This window comes from Elaeis guineensis, chromosome 4 (genome assembly GCF_000442705.2).
Source record: "Elaeis guineensis isolate ETL-2024a chromosome 4, EG11, whole genome shotgun sequence".
Classification (NCBI taxonomy): Eukaryota; Viridiplantae; Streptophyta; class Magnoliopsida; order Arecales; family Arecaceae; genus Elaeis; species Elaeis guineensis.
The window spans coordinates 61,290,933-61,317,833 of NC_025996.2; the positions used below are offsets into that span (position 1 = coordinate 61,290,933).

Genomic DNA, 26,901 nt, shown 5'->3' on the forward strand with positions numbered 1-26,901 from the left:
TTCATAAATTAATTTACATTTACAATTGAATTCTTGCTATTTTATTTCTATTTAATCCTTCTATAAACAATTCTCTTTTATTTCTTCTTAAAAAAAAAAGATAATCGCCCTAGATCTCGATGAAAACGATCCCTACTCACCCTATCTATATAGTTTGAGTTGGTTTTTATTCTTGACCGCCTATGACAGCGATCAATTACACTCACAGGCTGTAACAAAATATAGATGCCATTTCTTAATTGTCCTCGTATTATTGTAACATTATTCATAATGATATCACAATAATCATTTTTTATTAATAAATTATAATCATCTTTGGCCAAAAAGCTAATAGAGATTATAATCATCAAGAAAGATAGATAATAGTGACAATCACTTAAAATAACATTATTAAACTGGAAAACAAGCTCAACAACTCCTAAAGCCAGGATTGAAACTTGACTTCCATCTCTCACATTTAGGAATCTCTCGTTGTTCTCAAATTTTCTACTAACTTGAAGTCCTTGCAATGAATTGCATATGTGAATGAAACTTTCGATATTTAATACCCAAGTAGTAGTATCATATATAGAGAAGTTACAAAGTGTTATCATATAAGCACCTTGACCAGCAACTAATTGTTTGTTTCTCTTTAGCCTATTTGGGTCATAGTCTGCTTGACTTAGTTCAATCCTAAACTTTTTAGTTTGATTAGGCTCAAGAACAATATTCAACTTCTGACACTAGCTATCAAAGTTGGATCCAATAAACTCATCACTATCAAACAGTGAGTGGAGCGATAAATTGCTATTCATTTTTGAAAAGAAAGAAAAATATAGATCTAATTAATATATGAATTAATCAACCCTAAAGATATGGACTTTAGTCTAAAGATTCTTCTACTATTTTATATCAATTGGTAACCTCTACCTCTAATTTGAAGAATTATCTTAATTCCTTAGTGGGTAATAGAATCCACACAAACTGTATACAGGCTCGAATATGGCTTGACCAACCTATATGCATCTATGAGTGGGTTCTTAACCAATTGATTCTTTAAATAATTTTTAGTAATTAATTTCACCCCAGATTTCATTTTAGTAGGTGATGGGCCTCCACTAAAAATCTTGGTTAGATCAAACTATTAATATGGACCTACTCAGTGATTCTAACGAATGAATGATCAGGCCCGAGTAGGGTTCGACCAACTCAGCCATTTATTAGATAGTATATCAGGGTCATTATATGATGAATAATAATTTCATCATTTACAGAAACACCAGATGGATGGCTCCTACAATGTCAATCAGAAATAATAGATCCATTACCATTCATCTTAATGGGAGGCTATGATCTAGTTATCACCATAACTATCTCATTTAAGAAATTTAATAATTTAAAAAATTTAATTATGAATTAAAAAAAAAGAAGAGAAGATATCAATCAGCAAATCGCTATCCTCCTACTAACTTCACCAAGTCGTTGAATCGGATTAGGGTCATGCTGATTGAAATGGCACCTAGATCAGTCACACTGATCAATCTTAATGGCATGGGTTAACTCGAATTACTTAATGATCTAATCAAAATATATTTCATCAAATTGATCAGGTAAGTAAGATCGATGAGAGGGTCTGCTAAGTTTGTCTTAGACACCATTGAAATGGTCAGGTAAGCCATTCATACTTAAAAACTACCGGTCGAAATACCAAACTTATCTTAGACACTAATTAGTTAATTAGTTTAGATTTAATCAATTTAATGATTTGGATTCAACTACTGAGCCACAATCAAGATCCATTTAGTCTAATCAAAGATATGGACTTGACCATCTATAACTATTATATTAGAGAAATCCTGATTTAATCTAATTCAATATTTGGTTAGACTTAATCAATTTTTCTACATAGTCAATTAACTCTTTAATTCTAACCTTAGATCTAACCCAATTAAGAAGATTTGATTTGAGCTAACCTATGCCCCATATTTTATGTAATATTATTAGATCTTAAATCATAATTTTAGGTCTAATCGGTTCAATACTTAATTCTTAATTAAGTTTAGCATCAACGTGGTTTAGATTTTGAAATAATTTTTATGTAAATTTTTTACATTAAATCATAAAATTTTTTAGATCATATCTAAATTTTTATAATTTTAAATTAAAATAATTTTGATTAATAAGATTAGATGTAACTAATTTTTTTTGAAACTTGTATCACATACAACAAATCCTAGGATTTCAAGATCTAAGATTTCAGAAGAAAGTAAATTTTTTTTTTTACTTTTTTTTCATGGGACCTCACAGTGGCACCCCTACATACCATAAGAGTACCCATTGAATGGGAGGAGAAGGTCATATAATCCTACTTGCTCCTATGACAGATGGCTTGGTAATTACCCAATCCGAGTACTTTGCTACTCAGATCATCTAATCTAACATATAAAAAATCAGATATGAAAATAAAATATATTTAGATCTGATCTAAATAGCAAATAATTAGATCTAAAGATATATTATCAAATCTCAAAGTATATTAAATCATATCATAAAAGAACATGGCTCTGATATCAATTGAAAGAAACATACGGCAGTGCTATGCATATAATTTTAAAATTTTATACAATGAAACTATTATATTAAATAATTTAATCTAATTTATATGTATAAAATCTAATCTAAACTATCATTTCAAAATTTATAATATGATTTAACATGTATATGAGATCTGAAAATAAAAATCTGCATTGATCCAATCAATACAGCGATCTAGATCTAATCATTAGATCTATAACAAACAATCAAAATAATTTAGAAATCATTACCGAACTATATACTGTTGATTTTTGCTAGTCCAATGCTTGGATAGGTACTCCTTCTAATTGCTTGCAGCCGCACGAAGTCATCTGGCCTCTACAGAATATCCACACGAAGACTGGCGCAAATCAGGCTCCTTGGAAGTGCTATCTTGCAAGGATCTTTAAGGCTGATTTCTTCTTCTTCTTCAAAGACTTTGGATGCTCCAAAGGAAGAAATATCTAGAGGAGGAAGAGAAGAGGAGAAGGAGCTCTAGAGAAAAAACAAACTAGCAAAGGATTCAAGATGGGGCATCCACTATTGGAGACCCCTTTATATAGGAAAGGGATTAGGGTTTAGGTCAAGAGGAGGGGCACCCATATCTCCATGCCAATCCTAATTTTTTGGCATCCAAAAATTTTTAGAAAATGATGGTTGGTGTGATGAGGAGATTAGATGTCTCTAACATCCAAAAACTCCTTAAAAGATTTAAGAAAAAAAATCAATTGTCACCTCCCATCTTTTCTAGTTTGAAAATTTTCTTTCCTTCTTATCTCCTTATCTCTAATTCGGATTGCATTTGAATTAGCAGGAGATAAGATTATAACTCATCATACATTGTCATCCACCCTTACTGGGCCCACTCTCATCACACCAAAAATCTCAAGCCAAATCCAATTTGGTGTTGAGATCAAGGCATGGGTCCAGGGTGGTGCAAGGATAAAGAGATAGAGTCCATACTGGCTTGGACTCTTCATTTCTAAATTAATTTTAAACTAAATTAAATCTGATTTAAACTCAATGTTAGAAATGAACCTACTCTAATGGGAGCCAATAATCTCAATAAATTCTTAATCTAATTAGAAATTAGTTGAGCTCAAGTCCTGATCAATCAGGATCAATTTTTTCTTGCAATCAGGCTGGATCAAATCAAACCCAATCTAAGTCAAACTGAATCCAATTCAATTATACTTGATCCAAAGATCTTTACTCAATCAAATTGTATCAATTAGTAATCTAATTACTAATTAATATTTTATTAATAGTAGAGTTTCAGTCCAGTAGGACTCCTCATCAGAGTCACAATCTAATTGAACTCTTCGCCATTAGATCTGATCAATTTTTTAATATATATGATCTCATAGGTTCGAACCTAAGTTGGTAGTATAGAATAATTTTTTATATCAATTGATGTAACATCTAGCAATGGATCCGACGTTTGGATAGTCGAAGGCTTGCAAAGTAAATTCTAGAACTACTGGTGTATAGTTATCATATAATTTATCCATTTGACCTAATGCTCAAGGTGACTAGAGTTTGACTATCAACCCTAATATAGTCCATCATATTATATTTCAATTTTCAAATCCATCACATAGATTATCTTGGCCAAGATTTTACTAAATGAAATACACTAATGCATATCTCCTACTAATTCAGAGGGATCAATTCCATCTTGACTCACACATTGACTTGATAAGTATTAACTACATTCAGTAATATTCCATCACTAAATTAGAAACTCAGATAGTTCAGTACTAAAAAAAGTTACTTATAAGTCATTATGGTGATCTCAGTTTGAGGGATACTTATACATACTCTTCATGAGCTACTCTTGACAGTAGATGCTCGATAAATGATCAGTTCGATGCAATGTACTCTTAATTCTATTGCATGCCATACCAGTGTCTCTATACTCTTTAGTTAAGAGACAACAACTCATGTGGCACACAATGACCTATACTCGATATTGCTATTGTCCTATTAACAGTATATTATTGATCACAAATATATTTTAAGGATTAAATGATAAATCCTCCTTTATGACTAATATAGTCCTAAAGACTTCATTACAATACAGAAGTTCAAATAAGATGGACAAAAAATGATGAGAAAATCAAATAACTTTTATTAATCAAAATTTATATATAATTATAATTATGAGCACAATCATCAACAGACTAGAATTAATCTTGAGAATATTTTTCAACAATAAATGCAGTCCAAGTATCTACATTGGTTAGATTGAGAATGAACATTGCAAAGATCAAAAATTATGAAGAGGCATAGAGGTAATAAGAAGTTCTTTTCATTAATAAAAAGTTTATTTTACATTGACAAGAAAAAAAAAAAAAAAAATAGAATTCAAGTATTTACAACCTCACCTAGAGGGTCAGTAGAAGAGCTTGGAGTAGCTACAACTGGCTGCTCACCCTCCATTGGGCTGCCGAGGCATCGACGATGGTGGAACTACAATGAGGGCTAGTGCAGGCATCTCCTCGACCACCTGTCTAGAGGAGCGTGGTTGCTCTTCAGCTACCATGGGTTCAGAGGGCAGATCATCATCGACCTCTTCCTCATCCAGAAATGAGAGGTCCAGGTCTAAGAAGTCGGCCCCACCCTTTGGTAGTAGATGTCTTGTCCGACCTTGAAGGCTTCCCCTGTCGAACTTTACTTTTTCCTTAGTGAACTCCTATGAAGCCCGAAAAGCCTCCACTATCAGGCATCCAATGTCGATGATCTAGCCTTCGATCTTCTTCTCAGCTTTAGCGACCTTGGCCTGTGCCACCACTGCTTCTTCTTTTTTGAGGTCAGGTCAGCCTCGACATTTATCTTGGAAGCCTCACCATTATCTAATACCTCCTTCAGATGTTTGGCTTCAGCTTCGACTGCCTCTACCTTTGATCAAGCTTCGAAGGGAGCAGCATCCACCTTCTCGCACTTTTTTTGTGCGTCGACGGTATCCGATCGAGCAATCCTTAATATATTGATGAAATAGTAACATAATGGCCCAACTGCATTCAGAAAGAAGTAAGAACAAAAAGAGGAAGAAAAAGAAAGATAAGAGAAAAAAGGAGGAAGAACTCACTTAGATAATGAGGTCATGGCCTCCTTTGTTGGCTTAAACTCTGCCATCAATCCTATCTAGATTGGCAGGTAGAAGCATGCCCTCCAGTAGCTCATAGCAACCCTCCAATCTTTGAACGAAGCATCTGGCAGAGGGAGGTTGCACCAAGTTTTTGGTCATTTGGAACCTTTATGGAAATCGAACTTGGTTGCTTATCTCGAAGGTCAGATTGATAGCTCCCTCAATTTTGGGTATAGGAAGGGTGGCAAGCTTGGAAGAGTTGCCTGAGTAGGAGTGGCCAAGATGACTTTAGCCTAGGTAGAAGAGATCTAGGAGAGCCCACTTCCCTTTATCAGCATCGGCGGTCTTCTGCTTCTTTCGAGTCTTGATAGCGGTGAAGCCTTCCTCTTCTTTAGTGCATTCTTCTTCAATAGTTCACGTTCTTTAGGCCTCATATTATAACAAATTAAGATAAGTCAACTCAACAAAAAAAAAAAAAAGAAGATAGCGGACACCAAAAGAGCAACCGAATTGACTCTTACCTCTGGTCAGTCAGATTGAGGCTAGTATTATAAAGGGTCTGCTCAGCTAGCAATTACTTAGGAGGAAAAATTTTATATCTCCACAAAATTTTGAAGCACTCTAAGTTCTCTCCTCCTAACTTGAGATCTAAAAAATAGAATCTCTCAGCCGACCCTAATATGGAAGCCTCCAATCCTCAACAAAAGGTCCGAAACAAATAAAAATCAGTCTTTCCATCCTAAACTGAAGAAGGAGCTTCCTTTATCAAAGCAAGGACCCCCTTGGGGAAAGACATACCACAATCTCCGATATGCCTCTTGATGGTAAGGAAAGATCGAAAGAGAGAAATGGTTGGTTAGATTTGGTTAAGATGCAAATGACAATAAGGTTGATAATAAAAGAGAAAGAGTTTGGAATGACAAAACAAAAAATATATTGAAAAAGTGAAAAAGTTCTACAATGAAAGAATGAATGGGCACCTAAGTCCGGTTTGAAATGTATCTCATATAGTTCGAGCTGGCCAAGAGGAGGATCATCGATCTGACCATTAGGCCCTAGAAGTTCCAACTCAAATAAAGAAAGAATGCCGTATTGAGCCCAAATTAGACTTAGGTCCCTAAGTCCAACACGACCTAATGGTGCCAAGCATAAATGGATTTGATCTTATGCACGACATCCAATCTTACGGGACCTCCTCCCAAAAAAGGAGAAGACCCAGAGGACTGTCTTATTGGAACTTTTAGAGTCTGTGATTGGAGAAGGGAGGAAGAAATATAAAGAAGATGGAAGAAGCAAAAAAAGGGTCGAGAAAACAAAAAAACTAAAAGAAAGGATCGGAAGACAAAAAATGAAGAAGAGAATATGGAATCAGCAAAAGAGCAGAAAACCCACCTACAGGAGTGATTGATCGGAGAAAATTACTGGTAACATGAGAAAACCAAAAGAGGCAGCCGGGGGAGTTTCTCAAAATGTTTGAAGGAACTAGTGACCTAATTGAAGGAGGGAGAAGAAAAAAATCTTGAAGTTGAGAAGAAAAAGATAAAAGAAGAATACAACCCTATTTATAGGTGTGGAAGGTGACACTGCACAGAACCAGATCTCCCTGACCGTCGGATGATTGATATCTAGTATTCTCATTGGCCTATAGAATTAACAGTCCGCTCATTTATAAGGGTTATGTCTGAAACGATGCACACCACCTTTGAATTCTGCAAATGGCCCCCCTTTTTGGTTGTGACTACTTATTGATGCGACCTTTGCCTCACCCAAGGGTCATGATGCGTCGTTTCAATTGAAGTAAGAGCATGCATACCATATCTTTGATGGCTTCAACTTGATATACTCCTTCATCCAAACCAATTCTAGTTCCAACTCGAAAGTAGGGGCATGTGTTGGGGGTAATATGTCATCCAAGTGAAGACTTAGCAATTAGAAGATCCAGACAACTTCGGACCTGACCTCATGTTCAACCGAACCACCCCTAGTAGTGCCTTCAACGAAAAACCTTCTGACTTGGCCATCGATCCTAACCTCCACGTCGATCTCAGTTATCGCACTAGAGAGACATTCCTGCAGCCACATTGTCAATCGATCCAAAGTCTTCAATCAAACTTAGTATAGTTTAGAATCTTGCATCTTTTTCAAATTCAAATGATTATGGCATGAAGATGGCCCGAAGAAGATAAGGCAGTCATAATTGTCGTATTTTGAGAATTCTGGCTCCAAATTCACCTCATTGTGTCGAGCGATCGGGATGGACTAGAATTATCGTCCTCTAAATAGCTTTCACCTCTATTTATAAATAAAGGTTCAAAGGATCCTTAGGTATGTAATTTCTCTCACACATGCTCCTTCTCATCTATTCAAGAGTTTTGATTCGAGTGTTGGAGGTTTTCATTGGAGCCAACTTTGATCAGACTTGTTTTATAGGTTTCACTGCACCTATGGTACTCATTCGACCCAGTCATTCTAATTAGGGTAAAAATCTGTTGCAACAATACCCTTAATATTAAGTTATATTATTTATACTGAATTGCTGACTATATTGTGCCTGAGGTGAAGTAAACAAAAATAGTTTTTTGGATTTGATATGATGTATGTTTAGAATGTAACAGGCCCTTAATTGAGTTGTATTATTTGTATTGAATTGCTGACTATATTGTGCCTGGGGTGAAGCCAACAAATATAGTTGTTTAGGTTTGATATGATGTATGTTTAGAATGTAGCTTGGGTAGTTTATTTGTATAGACATGGGTATCATGTATCTATAAAGATCTACCAATGGAAGTACTAAGCTATTCTATTAAAAATTAATTGCATCATATATAAATATGGCAATTGTAGTTGACACTACGGATATCCGATCCGACTCGATGCAAATGGGGTGGATTTTACTTGAGTTGATGAAGTCTTGGATTACTTGAGTTGATGAAGTCTTGGATTCGGATTGGATATAAAAAATGGTATGCCTCCCTGAACCGACCTGATATAACAGTAATCTAAATTTTCTTTCAAGGTTATAATTATTTTAGAATATTTGTATGATGAGTTTCTTATCCTTATCGACCTCATTCAACCCATTGTACCATCTTCTTGATTCGACTCAATCTAATCTAAGATAGGTATGGGAGGAATATTGATATGAGGTTTTTAATTGCAGATGGATATGGATATTGATCGATTTGATCAATTACCATCCCTAACCACATATGTGAGCTCTACCTTTCTTTGAAGCAAGCCATTTTTCTTGTTCTTTATTTATAGAAGTCACATGACAATTTAGTATTGGTACCTTAAGGCACTCAAATGTCTCTCCCTTGTAAGCTATATTTGGAAGCAAAATTTTACTTTTGGAACAAATAATTACTAATCCTTTGTAATGTAGTAATCAAGATACTTCACAAAATAAACAAAATAAGGCTAGATTTTGCTTGGCTCGGAGTTTAGTCATGCATTTATGCCTAGATGTTGTTTGATAGAACACATGAAATTAGAAGATTAAAGATAACCTTTTTGTTGATTTTATGTGAAGGAAAACCAATTTGAGTATATGGAATAACTAGCACAGCACAGGCCTATTGGTTTTACAAATGTAGATATGGAAAATTTGAAGTGAAAAATAGAGTATGTAGATTAATCCAATTATGAATTTGAGTAATTTGAGGGGAAATGACTTTTGTTTTAAGACAGGGAGAGAAAGAGAGAGAGTATAAAAGGCTATGTAGAGAGCAAGAGAGAAGGAGGATGGATGGTTGGATAAGAGAGTTTGTCATGGTATGGATAGAAGAATACCATAAATTGAGTTTGGGTTACTTGGGAAGAGTAAGAAGTGAATTGATCATTAAATGCAATCAAAAAATGAAGGTAGAAACAGACTACCATAATAATAGAATAATTATAAAACAAAAATATCCACTTTATCACCCACCAAATCTTACTTGGTATGCTCTAATAATCCAACAATATGTCAACTCTAAATCCACTTTCAATAACCTATTATCATTTATAGTAATAATATATATAGATAGATATAGATTTCAACATAAAGCAAATTATAAACATACTTATTTATTTTATAATTTAATTCGAGCAAACAAGAAATAAAGCAAACATTCGAAGTAAAGTTCAGATCAAACTAACTAGAATAGTGAAATTGTTTAAGAATCAACAATTTAAGATGTTCAGAATATAGTAGTTATAGGAACTATGGAGCATAATCTTAGAATCTTCATATATAATGCTTTATTTTAGATCATTCAATCTTTATCAGAATACACAATTGCATTCTTTCTTGGTTATTTGAATATGATTGATGGTTGGCATTCATGGATAATTTCATCATTTGTCTTTTCAAAATTAGTCTCTTCTTAGAATCATCCTTTTCATGCTCGTTTATACCATCGCTATTTTATTTTGGCTGCATATAGAATATATTTGTCAGTAGTTACTTATTTATAAATATGCAAATAATTTATATTTTTCTATCATTACATCATTTTTGTCTTCAAACTATGATGCAAGATTCTTCTTAATTAGTTTACGTTTGATATTCGAAAGGTCATTGGTGTCACTACTACTTTTTTTTTCTTCTTTGATTCCTACATGAGTGACAATGTAATTAGTACAAGATTAGAGACGTATATAATTAATGCAAGGAGTCAATAGTGAAGTATTTTAGCATTGACCTGAATATTTGGGGTTGGTAATACAGTTGATGCCGATAGGTCAGCTGTTTTGTCTGTAGTAACAATTTAGAATAGTAAATTATAGTTAAAGATTGGTTTTTGTAATAGTAATAGAAACATGAATGTGGAATTAATGACATAGTGATTTAATAGATATCTTGGAATCTATAGGTGGCAGTGCAATTGATACAAAAGTATTACTTGCTTTGACAATGTTAGTTGCCTGCAATGGTTGCATATAGTTAAAGAATGAATTATTAAATAACATAGTGATTTAAATCATCCAATATATTTCTAACCTGGAGTTGTTTATTTTCTATGAATTTTTCTTCTAATTTTATATCTGGAATGAATGTCTTGATCACTGTATAATTATCAAAACCTCAAATTACATTGCAGACTGTGACCTAAATCTAGAAAATGTATGTCTGTTACATAGTTTGTTGATGACAGAAGGAATCTCTTCAGCATCACCATTTTGTACATGCAGAAGTTCCATGGCTGATATTTGGACTAATTTTTTTTATTTCTTTATCGAATATCACAAAAATGACAGATCTACTATCATCTTGGATATCAATGTGCACTTTGTATCTATGGCTTATTGGAGACTCTATAAGCACTGGGGCTCTAGAAACATGCTGAATGAATGATACATTATGAGAATATAGAATATCTCACCTTGCAATTAAATATTCAAAGATTTTGTTGGATGCAGCACATCAAAAGTAGTTGTCGATCTTATTGACTTTTCTTTTCACTTTTCACATACCATATAACATCACTCGACCTTTTTTTATACTTTTACATGCTATATAAACTAGCCTAGAGTATTATTTATATTTTTTATAACAGTAATAACTGTGCAGATCTTCATGTCGAATCATCTTCCAAATACATTTCAAGAATTTGACTAATAATGTGTCTATTTAGAACATCTTTTTATGGATGGCAACTTGCTTATCCCCTCTATTTGAAACTGTTGTAATTGACTTGGTTGGGCATATGTCTATAATTGATTTATTTTTAAGTAAGCTTAAGAATGAATAGGAACAACAAAATATGTTGATATTTTGTGTTCATATCTAAAAGTATACATCTTAAAAGTTTCAGGGTCTGAGGTACTTGCAAATTGAGATAAGTTCTTGATGTGTAGGTTGAAGATAAAATTATTTTTCCTACAGATTTGTGGAGTTAGAGTTATTTTATATTGTCATTCATATTGCTCTTCATAATAATAATGAAAAATATTTGATTTAGCTATATATTGCTTGACTAATATGGATGTGATGATAAAGATATGTGGTGGATTGAAATCAATTGTCACATCCCTTTAAAAAGTTTCACCAACATTTTCTGACAGCATAGTGTCATCTCTTCATTGCTGTTTTGAAAAAATAAATTCAATTATATATGATGGTAAATGTAGATAAAGTCATATGAAATCTTATTTAGCAACATACTTGTCTAAAAGCAACCTAATAATATACTTGTACGTTATGGTTGATTGTGCTTCAGTAATTTTCACTAGATCCATAATAATAATTTTTCTAATAGTATCTAAGTTCATAAAGCAAGGAGTGTTGAAGCATAGAGTAATAATTTGATGTCTATATATAAAATATAGGTAATAAATTTATCGGTAAGGATCTTTGTGTCATTGACTCTTCTTTCTATTTTCTAAAATAAATAAATTCAAATTGATTGATCTGAATTTTAGCTTCAGTGTCAGTGATTTGCTTCAAAAGAGTACCAGTTATGAACTATACTTTTTGTCAAAACTGAGAGGTCTATATTTTTCTTCTTCGAGAATAATTTTGATATGTTTAATAGAGTATATAACTCCTCTTATTGTTGGCTCACATTTTGTCATAAGTCCTTTTCTTATTGTAGCATGTATCAGTTGATCCTAATTAAAAAGAATGCAACATAATTATTTACTTTGCCATGAATCTATAACTAGGCGGTTACAGGTAGGAAGAAAATAATCAACAAAATCATCTCATCATCTGACATAATCATGCCCAAACTTATGACTTCATTATTCTTTTCAAATTTAGAGCATGCCATACTCTAAGAATCTTTACTTGGATTGCCCAAGTTATTTTCTTTGAAGTCAGTTGTTCGAATGATACAAATTTTATTTTATTTTTCTATCCTTGCAATATAGTTAGTCAACAAATAGAAGAGACAGAAGAAGAGGTAGACATATTGTATTGTTATATTAAGGAAAAAAATAGTTACAATAAAAGACATGAAGATGAACATAGAATTGATTCACAATATAAAATATGAATTAAATAAAAAAATAGAAACAGTTCAAAACTTTGTTAAAGTGTCCAAGCAATGAAATTGGATTTAGAGGTAATCGGGTTGCATCATAGGTTAAAATTTGGAAGTTTTAGAAACATTAATCCAAAAACAATCAGACATAAGCAAACATATATTACCTGGAATAGATGAAAGATAGTAGATAAGGGACAAAGCAAATTAAGCATGTGGGAGTGGCAAAGCAAACTAAGCATGTGAGAGCTGAGGACTCCTTTAATAGTTTGCAATTCATGCCTATGATGCTATTAAGAGACACCTTTGTTTCAAGTGCAGTAAAAGCAAGAGCATAAATACCAAATAATTGGATCGATTTCATCAATCATTGGTTCATCATATTCTAATTTAGTATAATAGCTTTTCAAAGGCTGTAGATGACAAGTTTTGTCGGTTTGTTTTTATTATTTTTTGATTTTTTGAACCAAAAAAATTAAAAAGAAAAAAGATAGTCAACAAGATGGTGAAGATGGTTGTAATGTAGGCAAATCTGGGAGGTCAAGTTACGAAAAAATGTATAAAATAGATAAAAGCTTCAAAGTTTTAAAACTTTTATAGTTTTGTGGAATCAATCTTAAGATTTCAATTTTGAATTTAAGTTCAAAATTTTAGTAAAAGAGAGACATGTATTGAAACTCTAATTATCATGAAGGATGATCGTGCCACTTATGTACTGAAATTAATAACAAGTATGAATGATGCAATCAAGATTTTGAATAATTGTAGGAAACAACTCACCCAATTAGTAGACTAATCATCAATAATCAACTTATTCAACTAACAACCAACAATAATTAAAAGCACCGACATAAAATTTATTCGTAGCATAGTAACAAACCTTAGGCCAACTGGTGAAAGAATGGGACTTTAAAGAGACATTTGTATCTTCTAGATAATCATCATTATTATAGGCTTTTAATGATAAAGAAGTTGATTTAGTCCCATGTTTACTTTCTTTGCATTTAACACAACATACAGCAATCAATAACACAAATTTAATTAATCAAACTACCTAATCCTATATGGCATACTAGGTTTCACCTAATGCAAAATGGCTTGTTTCTAAGATGTTACCAAAATTTGCCCCTTTTCAAGTATTGATAGTGATTAATATGAGAGATTCACAAAAAATACATAAAAAGTATAATTTTGTAAAATATAACCGTGATAGCTTAGAATCTCAAAAAGTCTGTATAATGCTTATGAATTAATTATAATTATAATTTTAAAACCACAATAATACTATCTAAGCATCAAAACATAGCCAAGTTTTCTTTAAAATTTTTCTTATTCCATTTTTTAACCAACACCAAAGAGAAATTCAGAAGAAATAAAAATCAAATTTAATCAACCTTAAACACTAACCAGGATGCTTTAAGCTTCAATTTGCTCTGTGTTGATGTCAAGCCACCTGTAATGCCAAAGTGAAACACCTAATAAGTATCCAAGTAGAAATAGGGCAAACCCATTCATCTAGTTATATATTCAACAACCACTTAAAACAAATAAAATATATAGTAAAAAATATAGAAAATAAAAAATTAAGTAAAATAGATGGTAACTAATTTGACTGAAAAAGCAATTACATAGACATATTGTGATTTTACACGGAATAATAATTAATTAGAAGAGAAATATTGAGAAAAATAGGGAGTTAATAAAGAACGTAAAATATTGAATTAATAAAAGGAAGACAAAGACAATTTGAATGTAGGAAAAGTGAAAGACATTGTAATAGGAACCTTAGGAGTAAAAATAAATTGTAACTCGATCTACGAATAGTGTGAGGTTATGCATGAGATTAAAATTTTAATTTTGAATCAAAGAGCAAATCAAGTGTTACCAAGAATATATTACCTGTAATAGATGAAAGACAGAAAATATTGGGCAAGTGAAATTGATCATTTGTGAGGACTCCTTAAATAGAGTATAATTCAAATCTATGCTGCTACCAAAAGACGTCTCTTTATGAAAGCAATAAAAGCAACAAACAAACACCAAATAGTTACATCGAGATCATAAATTTTGGTTCATCATACTTTAATTTTGGTACATTATCTTTTGAGAGGAAGAAGATTATAGGTTTTCTTTATCCATCTATATTTTTTTTTCTTTCTTTTCTTGCTTCTGTTTTGTTGCCAAGTGTTTAGTTAGTATATTAAAAGAAAGATGTAAATAAAAGATTAAAAGATAACTCTCAAATAGGCATCCAAAGGCCAAAAAAAAGCCAAGAAGATTTCAGGTGAAGAATACTTTCTTGAGATCTGTGGCTTTGACAGTCCCTTCCTCGAAGATCTTGAGCTTGAATTCTCCTTGGTTCTCCCTGTGATACCTCAGTCCCTGACCTAGATCTTAAAGCAGACCCCAAACTTAAAAAAAAAAAAAAACCAAAAGGTTTCTTAAGGCCATCACGTGCTCTGCACGTGCTGCAAACTGGAAATGCGTGGGGAAGTTGGGCACGAAACGAAACAGAACACCCGAAGGAGTTCTTTCTTTTCACAAACAAAGACTCCGACTTCAATTGGAAGTCGAATTTTTCCCGTCCTCAAACGCCTCGATTCGGCCTCTATATAGGGGATCAACGTCTCCCTCGAAGCAACCATCAGAAAACGCCGCCCGAGCGACCCATCCTTTTCTGCTTTCTCCGCTTGGAAAGCTTCTGTTTCCCATTCCTTTTTGTTGATGGAAATCAGGATCACCGACTCCCAAAATTTAGGTAAGGACCGTTGGTTCTCTAATTGATTCTTATTCCCATCTTTCTAAGTCTTGGAATCAAGATTTAAGGCTGGATAATCCTCAGATTTGATCAAAAAGTTAGATGCCTTGTTTTGCTGTTTGATTCTCCTATTTTCGAGTTTTCCTCAGTCGATTTCCTTCCTTTTTTTTTGGCCTTCTTGCCGTCGGTCACAGGCCACCATCTGAAGGCCTTCCATGCCGGTCCTTCGGCCATGGCTAAAGCCAACGGTGGAGCCTCCCTTGTATCGGAGAAACAAGGGGGGGAATCTCCTGTTCCGTCAACGAAGTAAAAGAAGGAAAAAAAAGGGGGACGTGACCCTGTTTCACTTTTTTTTTTTTTTTTTTTTTTTAATATTTTTTTAAAAAAATTATTCCTCAATCTATCCACGAACCCAACTTATTTTTCAAATTACCGTGGTTATGGTGAGTTGGTAATGACACGGCGAAACCACGTTGAAGATGCCATTTCGGATTTGATTTCAAACTGAGATGGCACCTACAGGTAAAATAAAATAAAAAATAAAATTATATATAGAAGTTGTAATTTTAGCATCTTCAATATATGATTTTTTTTTTTTTTCATGCATTGCAGCCGGTTTTTTTTTTTTTTCGCTCCGCTCTATCACGGACAGAAAATTCAAATAATCGTCGGTGCTTGAGTGGAACCACGAGAGCTTGAATTCATTGGGACCGGAGGACGGGAGGGGAGGGAGGGACAATGGTGGTGCGGAGTCATAAGGGTACAGAGAGTGATTGCCCAAGGTATGAGAGATGCGAGAGGCGCCTATGGCGAGGAGGGGAGGAGGATTGGTGGCGTCGGAGCCAGAGACTTGGATTCGCTGGGGCCAGGGAGGGTAGGGGAGGAGGTTTGGTGGTTGCACAAAGCTAGGTGTGGCGGAGACTGCAGGTGCGGCGCGGATGACAGTGGGGCGGGGCGGGGCCACGCCCTGGCCTCATGAGGCGGCTGCGGATCGTCGGGGGCGTGGGGGGTGGCGGAAGGAAGGGAAGAAAGAGGAGAAAAATTTTAAAAAAATATTTTTGATGAGGAAAAAAAATATTATTATTTTATTATGAATAATAAATTGAATAATAAAATATTATTATTTTATTAATTATAAAATAATATTATTTTTTGACTAATAGTAATAAAATGTTATTATTATTTTTGATTTTTAATAAAATAATAATAACATGTCATTATTGTTTTTGATTATTTTTGCTCAAAAAATCTGAATTTTTTTAATTTTTTTTAAAAAATAATATTTTTATTAATAATTTAAAAATATTATTTTTGAAATAACATATTATTTTTTAAAAATTTATTTCAAGAAATTAATAATAAAATATTATTTTAAAAATATTATTTTAAAATAATAATAAAAATATTATTTTTAATAATAATAAAATAATATTTTTAAAAAATTAGAAAAAGTAATACTTTAAAAATAAAAATAGGGGAGGGAGGGTGCAGGGGCAATCGCACGGGGTGCGTGAGCCTTAAGGCGCAGGAAGCGCTCGGGATCGGAGAGGGGAGGAGAGTGGATTTGGTGGTCGCACAGAGCTGGGTGCGGTGGAGATGGCGACTGCGGTGTGGATGACAGCATGGCGGGGCGTGGCCACGGCCTAGGCCTCATGATTCGCGGGGGGCGATCCACGCTGCACCCATCGACCCCATCGCATCCGACTCCGTATGACCATCAAACCCCCTCCCCTTTCTAGCCCAACCTCGGCGCTTCCCGCTCCTCCCGTACCCCACATGATCGTTTAACGCACCCTCCCTCCCCTGCTTTTATTTTTTAAAGTATTATTTTTTCTAATTTTTTTAAAAATACTACTTTATTATTATTAAAAAAATAATGTTTTCATTATTATTTGAAAATAGTATTTTTAAATAATATTTAATTATTAATTTTTTGAAATAAATTTTTCAAAAATAATATGTTATTATACAAATAGTATTTTTAAATTATTAATAAAAATATTATTCTTAAAAAGAATATTTAAAAAAATCCAGATATCTTGGTCAAAAATAATCAAAAATAATAATAACATTTTATTATTATTTTATTAAAAATAAAAAATAATAATAATATTTTATTACTATTAATAAAAATAATAATATTTTATTATTAATAAAATAATAATATTTTTATTATTATTTAATTTATTATTAATAATAAAATAATAATATTTTTTTACTTTTTTCTTTCCTCATTAAAATATTTTCTTTTTTTTTTGCTTTCCCCCTTCCCTTCCGTTCCTTTCACCGCCCACCACACCCCCCGGCCCCCGATGATCCGCAGCCGCCTCGTGAGGCCCAGGCCGTGGCCCCGTCCCGCCCCGCCGTCGTTCGCACCATATCTACCGTTCCTGCCACATCCGGCTCTGTGCGACCACCAAACTCCCTCCCCTTCCCTCCCCCGATCCTAATGAACTCGAGTCTCCCGGCTCCGATGCTACCAACCCCCTCCCAGGCCACAGGCATCTCCTACACCCCGCATGACCACCCCCCTCACCCTCCACAGCCATGCATTGCCATCTTCCCCTCTCTTTTTCCCTTCCTCGACCCTGGCGGCTTCGTGTGAGCATTGGCACCCGCTTGTGCTGCTCTGCCGCGCTCCTCGGTAGAGTGGAGCGAAAAAAAAGGAAGGCCGATCATGATGCATGGGAGAAGAAAAAAAAAAGCAAAAAATCACATGTTGAAGATGCGATTTCATCTGAAATCGCATCTTCTTCGTGAATCTTATTTTTTATTTTATTTTGCCTGTGGGGTGCTATCTCAGCTTAAAATCGTATGTTCAGTTTGAAATCGCATCTTCAACATGCGATTTCACCACGTCATGCCAATTCACCACAACTAGGATAGTTTGGGAAATAAGTTGGATTCGGGGGTAGATTGAAAAATAAGTTTTTAAAAAAATATATTAAAGAAAAATCTCCTTTTCACTTTGGAAGAAAGAGGAAAAAAGAAGAAAAAAAAATATAGAAAACAAAAAAAAAAGAAAAGAGAGAGAGAGAGTTTCTTTCTCTTCCCTCTCTGAGTTTGAATCTCTACTTTTTCTCTCTAAAAATTTTATTTTTTCTCTAAAATTCTCTCTCTAGATTTATTTCTCTCTCTTCAATATTTTCTCCTCTTTTCTTGGATTTGTGAAACTAGAGACCGTCTTTCATAATTAGTTTGATTTTATCCTAGATATCTAATTCGAAAAGCACACCCAATCTTCGATCTGATCTTAAGTGGGGTTTTGATTCGAGATTTTATTATGATTTATTTATGAATTAGAATTAATATAAAAATATAATTTTGAATAATAGGTTCTGAATAATCTTTTCAAGATTAATTGATCTATTTGTTCAGTGTTCTGCAAGAAATAATGAATCATCTTCTCAAGATATTTCATAATTTATTTTTTGAATTATACATGATTTATGAAATCATATTTTGCACAACAAGTGATTTAAAAAATTAAAATTTTTTAAATATTATGATTTATTGATTATGCATATGTTTAGTGAAAATAATGATATATTATGTTACAAAAGTACTTTGAAACGAATTGAATTTATGTTCCCAGCCTAATTATGTTTTAGTGGATTTTGCCAACGAAGATTATACTTGGTAATCAATGGGCTCCACTAATGAGGATTATATATTGGTACTCAATGGATCTTGTCAGTGGGGGTTGCATGCTGGTAATTAGTGGATCCTACCAGTGGGAGTTGTGCACTGAAATTTAGTGAATCTTGTCAATGGAGGTTATATATGAGTCATAGTTAAAAATTATTGAGTTATGTGTTTTGATTCTAATCAGATTTATGATTGTGTTTATATATGAATTTTTGAAAGATTTGATTTGCATTAGATTAGTATAGAATATGTTGTTATGTTATTTACAGCATCTATTTTTAAATATCTTATCTATGATAATATCTGAATTATCTAGTTGAGATATTCATTACTTACCGGACTATTAAGCTCATCACCTCTTTTTTTTATTTTTCAGATTTAGATTTTTAATTACGAACATGGATACTACTTTGAGAGTGAGTTAGAAGCAAAAGTCGACAACATAGATATCATTATGTTCTATAGGATTATCATTAGAGGTTTAATTGATATAAGATCTTTTGAATATTGTTGGAATTTTGTAAGAAATTAATGTTGATTTTAGTTAGTTAAATTTTAGACTAAATTATTATGAATTCTACTGTGATATATTGATATCGAGTTTTGGAATGTCTTGCATGCTTATGGAGATAGTTCTTCATAAGTATGTGGCGGTTGCCATATGACCTCTGGACTCGTGATCTCAGTTTGGGGGTGTGACACTCCCATCAACGATTGTCAAGAAATCATCGAGGTTTCTCAAAGGGCGAAAGATCTCCTACAGGAGATAAGGGAGGTCTCGAGGATCGATGGGGGATCATCGGAGGAGGAGGTAGGGGAGGTCGTAGCCCCGGCAACTAGGTGGGTGGAGAGGATGTACGGCAAGCTGGCTGCCAGTGAGAATCACTGGCTCGAAGCTCCATTCCATCATCTTCTTCGAGATAAATGATCAAAAAGTGAGCCTTAGGAAAAGGTTGGGGAGAGAGATGAAGAGGATGCCATAGATGGAGCCTCAGAAGAGAATTGGGAGATAAAAAAACAAACATAGTCCTACATAGCACATTGAACAGTGGAATTACTCCATAATCTCACATGTCTGCATGAGGTTTTACCCCTAATACTCGTTTATCATTTTACTAATATTATAAGATGGTAATGTATTGTATTCAATTCTTTGTGTTGGGTATAAAATAACCCCAGCCGAAGTTCGTAAGAGGCCAACCCTTCCAGGGCTCTTCCGGCTTCCGACCTTGTGCGGCGTCTTTCTGAACTTCCCGACCGTCTGAGCTTCTACAGTACCGTCCGGACTCCTCCAGCAGTCAGCCTTCCATAGTGTCCAACGGAATCCTCCAACGGACGAAGTCAGCCTTCCATAGTGCCATCCGGACTTCTCCAATAATGAGCTCCTTTATTCATCTGTCGGACCGCTTCAAATACTCTCTGAACTTCACTGTCAGCCGATTTCCTACAGTGATCGACTACTCTCCGAATCTTTTCTAGACTTCCTCCTGTCACGATCGACTTTACTCCGAGTTTCTTCCGAACTTCGTCAATGTCCGAGCTTCTCCAGCAGCAGGACTTCTACAGTAACCAGATTCCATCCAATTTCTACGGTGGTCGACCGCCTTCCGAATTTCATCTGAGCTCCTACAAGAGCCGGATTCCGTCCGAACTTCTACAGCGGATGGATCCCAGACGAACTTCTACGACGGATGGGCTCCACCAGTCGGATCTCTACTCCGAACTTCTATTGCAAGCGGACTTCGTTCGAGCTTCTACAATAAGAAGTCTCCATCCGAGCTTCCCGGCAATCGGACTCCGTCCGAACTTCTACAGTAAGCGGCCTTCTTCCAGACTCCTACAAGAATCGGACTCCGTCCGAACTTCTACAACAGAATTAAATTCCAGACTCCTCCAGTGGTCGACCTTCCACAGTGTCCTCAAGACTCCTCCAGCGGACGAACTTCCACAACGCCTTCTGAACTCCACTATCGGTCGACCTTCTGCTGGATTCCTCATGAAACCGGATCTCTCCAGCAGATAGTCTTCAGACGAGCTTCTACATCAGACAAATTTCAGACAGACTTCTCTAGCAATCGGACTCCTGCCGGACTTCTCCAACAAAAATTTTCGCCCGAGCTTCTATAGCAGATGACTTCTGTCTGCAGCACCAACAGCACCCAACCACCGCTAACCCGTCTGCAACCTCGGAGACATCCGACCTTCTCTTAAATTGCTGAGACAGAGAGATATTTTGCTCCACCAGACGTCCCAACCGAGCTTCAGCCATCCGGTCCAAACTCTCCGGCAAGTCACGACAACGGACACCACTCCACTCTCTGTAACAGACTCTACGTGGCCCCACCACTCTCCGGCAAGTCACGACAACGGACACTACTACTCTCCATAACAAACTTCACGTAGCCCTGAACGACCCACTACCAGGCAGTTACGGATGTCGCTGTCAATCGCTTACACTCTCCCATCTATAAAAGAGACCCCCCAGATACGTTCTTCTCTAAGCCCAAAACTCTATCTCAAAACTCTGCTAAAATCCCATTCGAGTACTCCATTTCTGTTGAAGCAGAATACTACTTGAGCGTCGGAGGATCTTGCCGGTGTTAGGATTTGATGCCTCGAGATTCAGCCCACATTGAGCCCACAGCGAGATTCGCGATGAAAAATGGAGTCCAACGAGATCAAGATCACCCGAAACGGAGCTCGGATGGAGGAGATACGAGTTTTTGAAGTCGGCATGAGATTCGAGGTGGCGGAGGACCGTCGGTGGCTGGTGGCGGGCGGCAGCAGCACGGCCGCAGGCGGCGGCGCGCGGGACACACGACCCAGGCGGGGCGCAGCCCAGACGGGCGCGCGGCCCAGTCCACGCGCAGGCCCGCACGCGGGCGCGGCCCAGGCCCAGCGGCCTGCTGGCCCTTTGCACCGGTCCACTGTGGACCGGGCGGTCCACGGTGGGCCTGTGGATCGTGTGGGCATTTCCCATGCATTTCTCGCGGTCCACGGCACTATTTCGTGGACCGAAGCGCGATCTGAGGGCGTGGGTGGCTCCCGGTCTTGATCCGACGGTCCAGGGGTTATCTGGCTTTGTTTAGGACTCCTAATCCATCTTTAATCAAGTTTTAAGCCCTTTAAATAGGGCTGATCAGTAACAGAGAGGATTTGTGGTCGGTTTTTTGTGCTGTACGAGAACCAGAGGAGAGAAAGAGGCGTGAGGCTGCTGTGAGAGAAGGAGCAGAGCTCCTGGACAGCGGACGCCAGATACTTCAGGGGTCTTCCAAGAGAGAGAGAGCTTTGTGAGGGGAAATTCTAGTGAGAGAGAATTGGGTGTACAAGGGTTGAGGGTGAGGTCTCCTTTTGTAAATTTTTTTTTTCATAGTGAAGTTTGTATGCCCCGTGGAGGCGAGCCCTTTTGTGGCTGATCCACGTATTTTGATTGTTTTTCTTTTTGTTTTGTTTCTTCTTTCTTCCTGCTGCATCGCGTGGTACTGAAAAGGTCTTGGAAGGTGGTGTCCAGACCAGACATCCACCCAACAAGTGGTATCAGAGCAAGGCGGTACAAGGACGCAGATTGCAGCGGTGGTGAGCAAGACTGAAGATGGAGAAGACAGGAACAATCAAGATGGAGATCAACAAGTTCGATGGTAAGAGCAATTTCTCCTTGTGGCAGACAAGGGTGAAGGACGTGCTCATCCAACAGAGGTTGATCGATGCTCTCTTGTGCGATGAGAAGCCGACCACCATGGAGGTGCGGGATTGGAAACGGCTACAGATGCAGGCGATGAGTACCATCCGCATGTACCTGGCAGATGAGGTGGTGATCCATGTGCTGGACGAGACTTTTCCGACGGTGCTGTGGTCGAAGCTCGAGGAGTTGTATATGGCGAAGTCTCTCACCAACACTCTTTTTCTCTGGAGGCAGTTCTACCAACTGCGGATGACTGAGGGACAAAGCGTGCAGGAGCATTTGAGCCACTTCCAGAAGATCCTCACTGACCTCCTCAGCATTGGCGAGAATGTTGAGGAGAAGACCAGGCGCTGGTTTTGCTGGCGTCGCTTCCCCCTTCGTACGAGTCCTTGGTGATGCTCTTCTAGTGGAGAAGAGCACTATCAAGATGGACGAGGTCACCGTGGCGATACTCCAGAACGAGGTTCTCAGGAGGGAGAACCCAGGTTCGAGCTCAGATGGCGGTAGCTCAGCTTTGGTAGCTTCTGGAGGAGCAGGAGGTGGTAGATGAAGCGACAGAAGATCGCAACGAGGGCGGTCCAAGTCCAGGAGGGATTTGAGCAAAATCAGGTGTTATTGGTGTGAGGAGTTAGGACATCTAGCCAGAGATTGTCCTCAACTCAAAAATCGGACGGTGGCTGCTGTAGCGATGGCCGACAGTGATTTAGATGGAGATGTCCTAGAGATATTTGACAAGGTATCTACTTCTTCCCAGCAGTGGATATTAGATTCTGCATGCCCCTATCATGTATTTGCAGAGAGGAGCAGTTTGACTCCCTGAAGAACAGTGAGGGCACTATATATCTGCCGGATGGATCGAGCTATGCGATCAGAGGCATTGGGATGGTCAGCTGGAGGACACATGACGGTGTAGTGAGAAGATTGGGGGAGGTCCGATACATACCCAATTTTAGGCGGAATCTTATCTCACTTAGCAGACTGGATTCAAGAGGCTACAAAACGGTAGCTGGTGGAGGAATCCTGAGGGTGTTACGCGGCGATAGGATTGTGCTGGAGGGGAAGAAGGGGAGCAGAGGACATTATTACCTGGCGGGGAGCCCAGTGCGAGGTGGAGCTTTGGGAGCCAGGCGGAGCCTAGAGCGAGGTGGAGCTCCAGGAGGCAGATCGGGCACGAGACAGGAGACTCGGGAGGACGAGAGGCGACGTCGTAAGGTGAGATTTCTATTACCGCAGGACGATGCCCCGAGTAGGTCTCAAGTCAGGAGGAGCACAGCATACGATGGAGATGGGATCGAGCAGTCTGGCTCGACTCCCATGTTTGCCCATCTATGATCAGCAGGCGATTGTCCTAGGGCATGGGGGCGAGGAGATCCAGAAGCTCTCAGAGTTTGGAGGAGGCCGAATATCGAGTCGAGGTGGAGATTGTTAGGATTTGACACCTCGAGATTCAGTCCATATTGAGCCCACAGCGAGGTTCGCGGCAAAAATGGAGTCCAACGAGATCAAGATCACCCGAAACGGAGCTCGATGGAGGAGATATGAGTTTTTGAAGTCGGCACGAGATTCGAGGCGGCGGAGGACCGCCGGTGGCCGGCGGCGGGCGGCAGTAGCGCGGCCGCAGGCGGCGGCACGCGGGACGCGCGACCCAGGTCCGCGCGGGACGTGCGACCCAGGCGGGCGCGATGCCCAGGCGGACGCGCGGCCCAGTCCGCGCGCGGGCGCGGCTTAAGCCCGCGTGGGCGGGCCAGCCCAGGCCCAGCGGCCTGCTGGCCCTTTGCACCGGTCCACCGTGGACCGAGCGGTCCACGGCTGGGCCTGTGGACCGCGTGGGCGTTTTCCACGCGTTTCTCGCGGTCCACGGCACTATTTCATGGACCGGAGCACGATCTGAGGGCATGGGTGGCTCCCGATCTTGATCCGACGGTCTAGGAGTTTTCTGGCTTTGTTTAGGACTCCTAATCCATCTCTAATCAAGTTTTAAGCCCTTTAAATAGGGCTGATCGGTAACAGAGAGGATTTGTGATCAGTTTTTTGCGCCGTACGAGAACCAGAGAAGAGAGAGAGGCGTGAGGCTGCTGTGAAAGAAGGAGCAGGGCTCCTAGACAGCAGACGCCAGGTACTTTAGGGGTTCAGGGGTCTTCCAAGAGAGAGAGAGCTTTTGTGAGGGGAACTTCTAGTGAGAGAGAATTGGATGTACAAGGATTGAGGATGAGGTCTCCTCTTGTAAAATTTCTTTTTCATAGTGAAGTTTGCATGCTCCGTGGAGGCGAGCCCTTTTGTGGCTGATCCACGTATTTTGATTGTTTTTCTTTTTGTTTTGTTTCTTCTTTCTTCCTGCTGCATCGCGTGGTACTGAAAAGATTTGGAAGGTAGTGTTCAGGCCAGATATCCACCCAACAGCCGGAGCACCCCAACTCCGGTTTAGACTTTCCTTGCAGGTCCCGGCGATGGTCGCGATCCTCTCGACTCCAGCTTCTCTGGCATCGGCGGAATTCTGAACCAACACTTTGTATTGTGATAATATTGTTATTACTTAATAAATAAAATATTATACAAACCTAGAACCACGTCACTACAAATAAAACCAACAATAATTTCTACCAACATCATCCATACTATAGATTGAATAATGGAGTAAAGGGAATACTGAAATTTAACAGTATAGAGTTTTGAAATTAGTTAAAGATCGAGTATAATAACTTTTAATACAAAATTATTTTTTGATTTATTCAAGTGGATATAAGCATATTCCAATCAAGCAAGTTCAAGTCTCAAATAACACTTAGAGAGGGAGAGGGAGGGAGGGAGAGAGGGAGGGAGGGAGAGTCCATAAACATGATTTAGATAATGTAATCAAAGATTAGATCCTGACCACCCTTGGCCAAGCTTCGATAAGAATTGCTAACCCAATCCTGGTGTTGGACCTACCCATCTATTAATGTTGCTAAAGATGGTGATCTTAGTGTTGATGAGAGCATCGTCACTAACTGGATTGACAATAAGGTGACATATCTCATCAGTCTTGTCGAAATTTTTGTATTCTGATTTTTTGGACTGCTCTCACATCATGATGATGTGACCGTCCGTATGTATCAAAAAAATAAAGAGCATCGTCACTAATCATAGGTGGTTGTCATCAACAATGATCAATGGACTTGCTGATGCTATGATTGGTGCTTAATTCGAGTTCAATTTTGCTAGTTTAGATAATCCTTTACAAGTCTAATTAGGGTCTAATTTAGTTTAATTTTTTTTAGTAGGCATCTAGTCCGAGATTGTTGAGTGTCATCCCATTTACTTCCTTATTTTGTTAGTAATTATACTTACAAATAGCAAGAGCCATAGGGCACAAACTATGAATTAATAAAATTAATTTGAGTGTTCTCTTCTTTCGGAGGTTTGATTCTCTCAATATGATTGATTTTACTTCTTCATATCGCAGAGCCATATCTTCTGGTATCAAATCCATGGAGATTTGCAAACAACAGCTCAAAAATTTTGGTGGGATGGGCCACAACAAGTAGGTTGCTATTCATGAGCCATAAAGGCTAGTCAACCTTTTTATGTACGCCATCTTTCGGTGATCATGTGGGTGATTCTTTATGCCACGAACAAGCCGCAAGAAACAAGCTGTTGTTCATGATGTTTGCCTTATAGGCCTTACTCGTTTGCATGCGGACTCCATCATGCATTATTGCATTTAGCTCATTAGAGCACATCTAGTAGTATTTTTTCTTTGGAAGTTGTCTCGTATTAGTTTTCATGTTTGTATGAGCTTCACTGGAGAAGTTTTCATCCTTCATCTATGCCCGCTATGTAGTGAGGTGATGAAGATGACAATTAGAGGTGTGCAAAAAGCCAATCAAACCATGAGTCCAATCTGAATCGATAATTTCAATTTGATTTAAGTTCATTTTTGCATAGCTGATTCGGTTCCAGCTTCCAAATTTTCAAATTGAAAAAGTCAGGTGTGTAAAAAGCCAATCAAACCATGCATCCAATCAGAACTGATGGTTTCAATTTGATTTGAGTTCATTTTTGCATAGCCGATTGGATTCTAGCTTCCAAATTTTTCAAATTGAAAAAGTCAGTTTGGTTTCAATTTGAATTTTTTTTTAAAGGAAAATAGAGACTAGCCGTGCATACCATTAGGCACCAAAATTTATTAAGAAAAAATAGTTACAAGTTATTGAGAAGTCAA

The 26,901-nt window shown here is 37.4% G+C and overlaps 1 long non-coding RNA gene across 1 annotated transcript; it reads left to right on the forward strand.

Moving 5' to 3' along the window:
• The first annotated feature begins 15,117 nt into the window (after positions 1 to 15,117).
• Positions 15,118 to 26,608, forward strand: LOC140857538 (uncharacterized). The gene is made up of 2 exons (XR_012140990.1): positions 15,118 to 15,370; positions 26,143 to 26,608. It is a non-coding gene; the product is annotated as an uncharacterized lncRNA (long non-coding RNA).
• Positions 26,609 to 26,901: the final 293 nt, after the last annotated feature.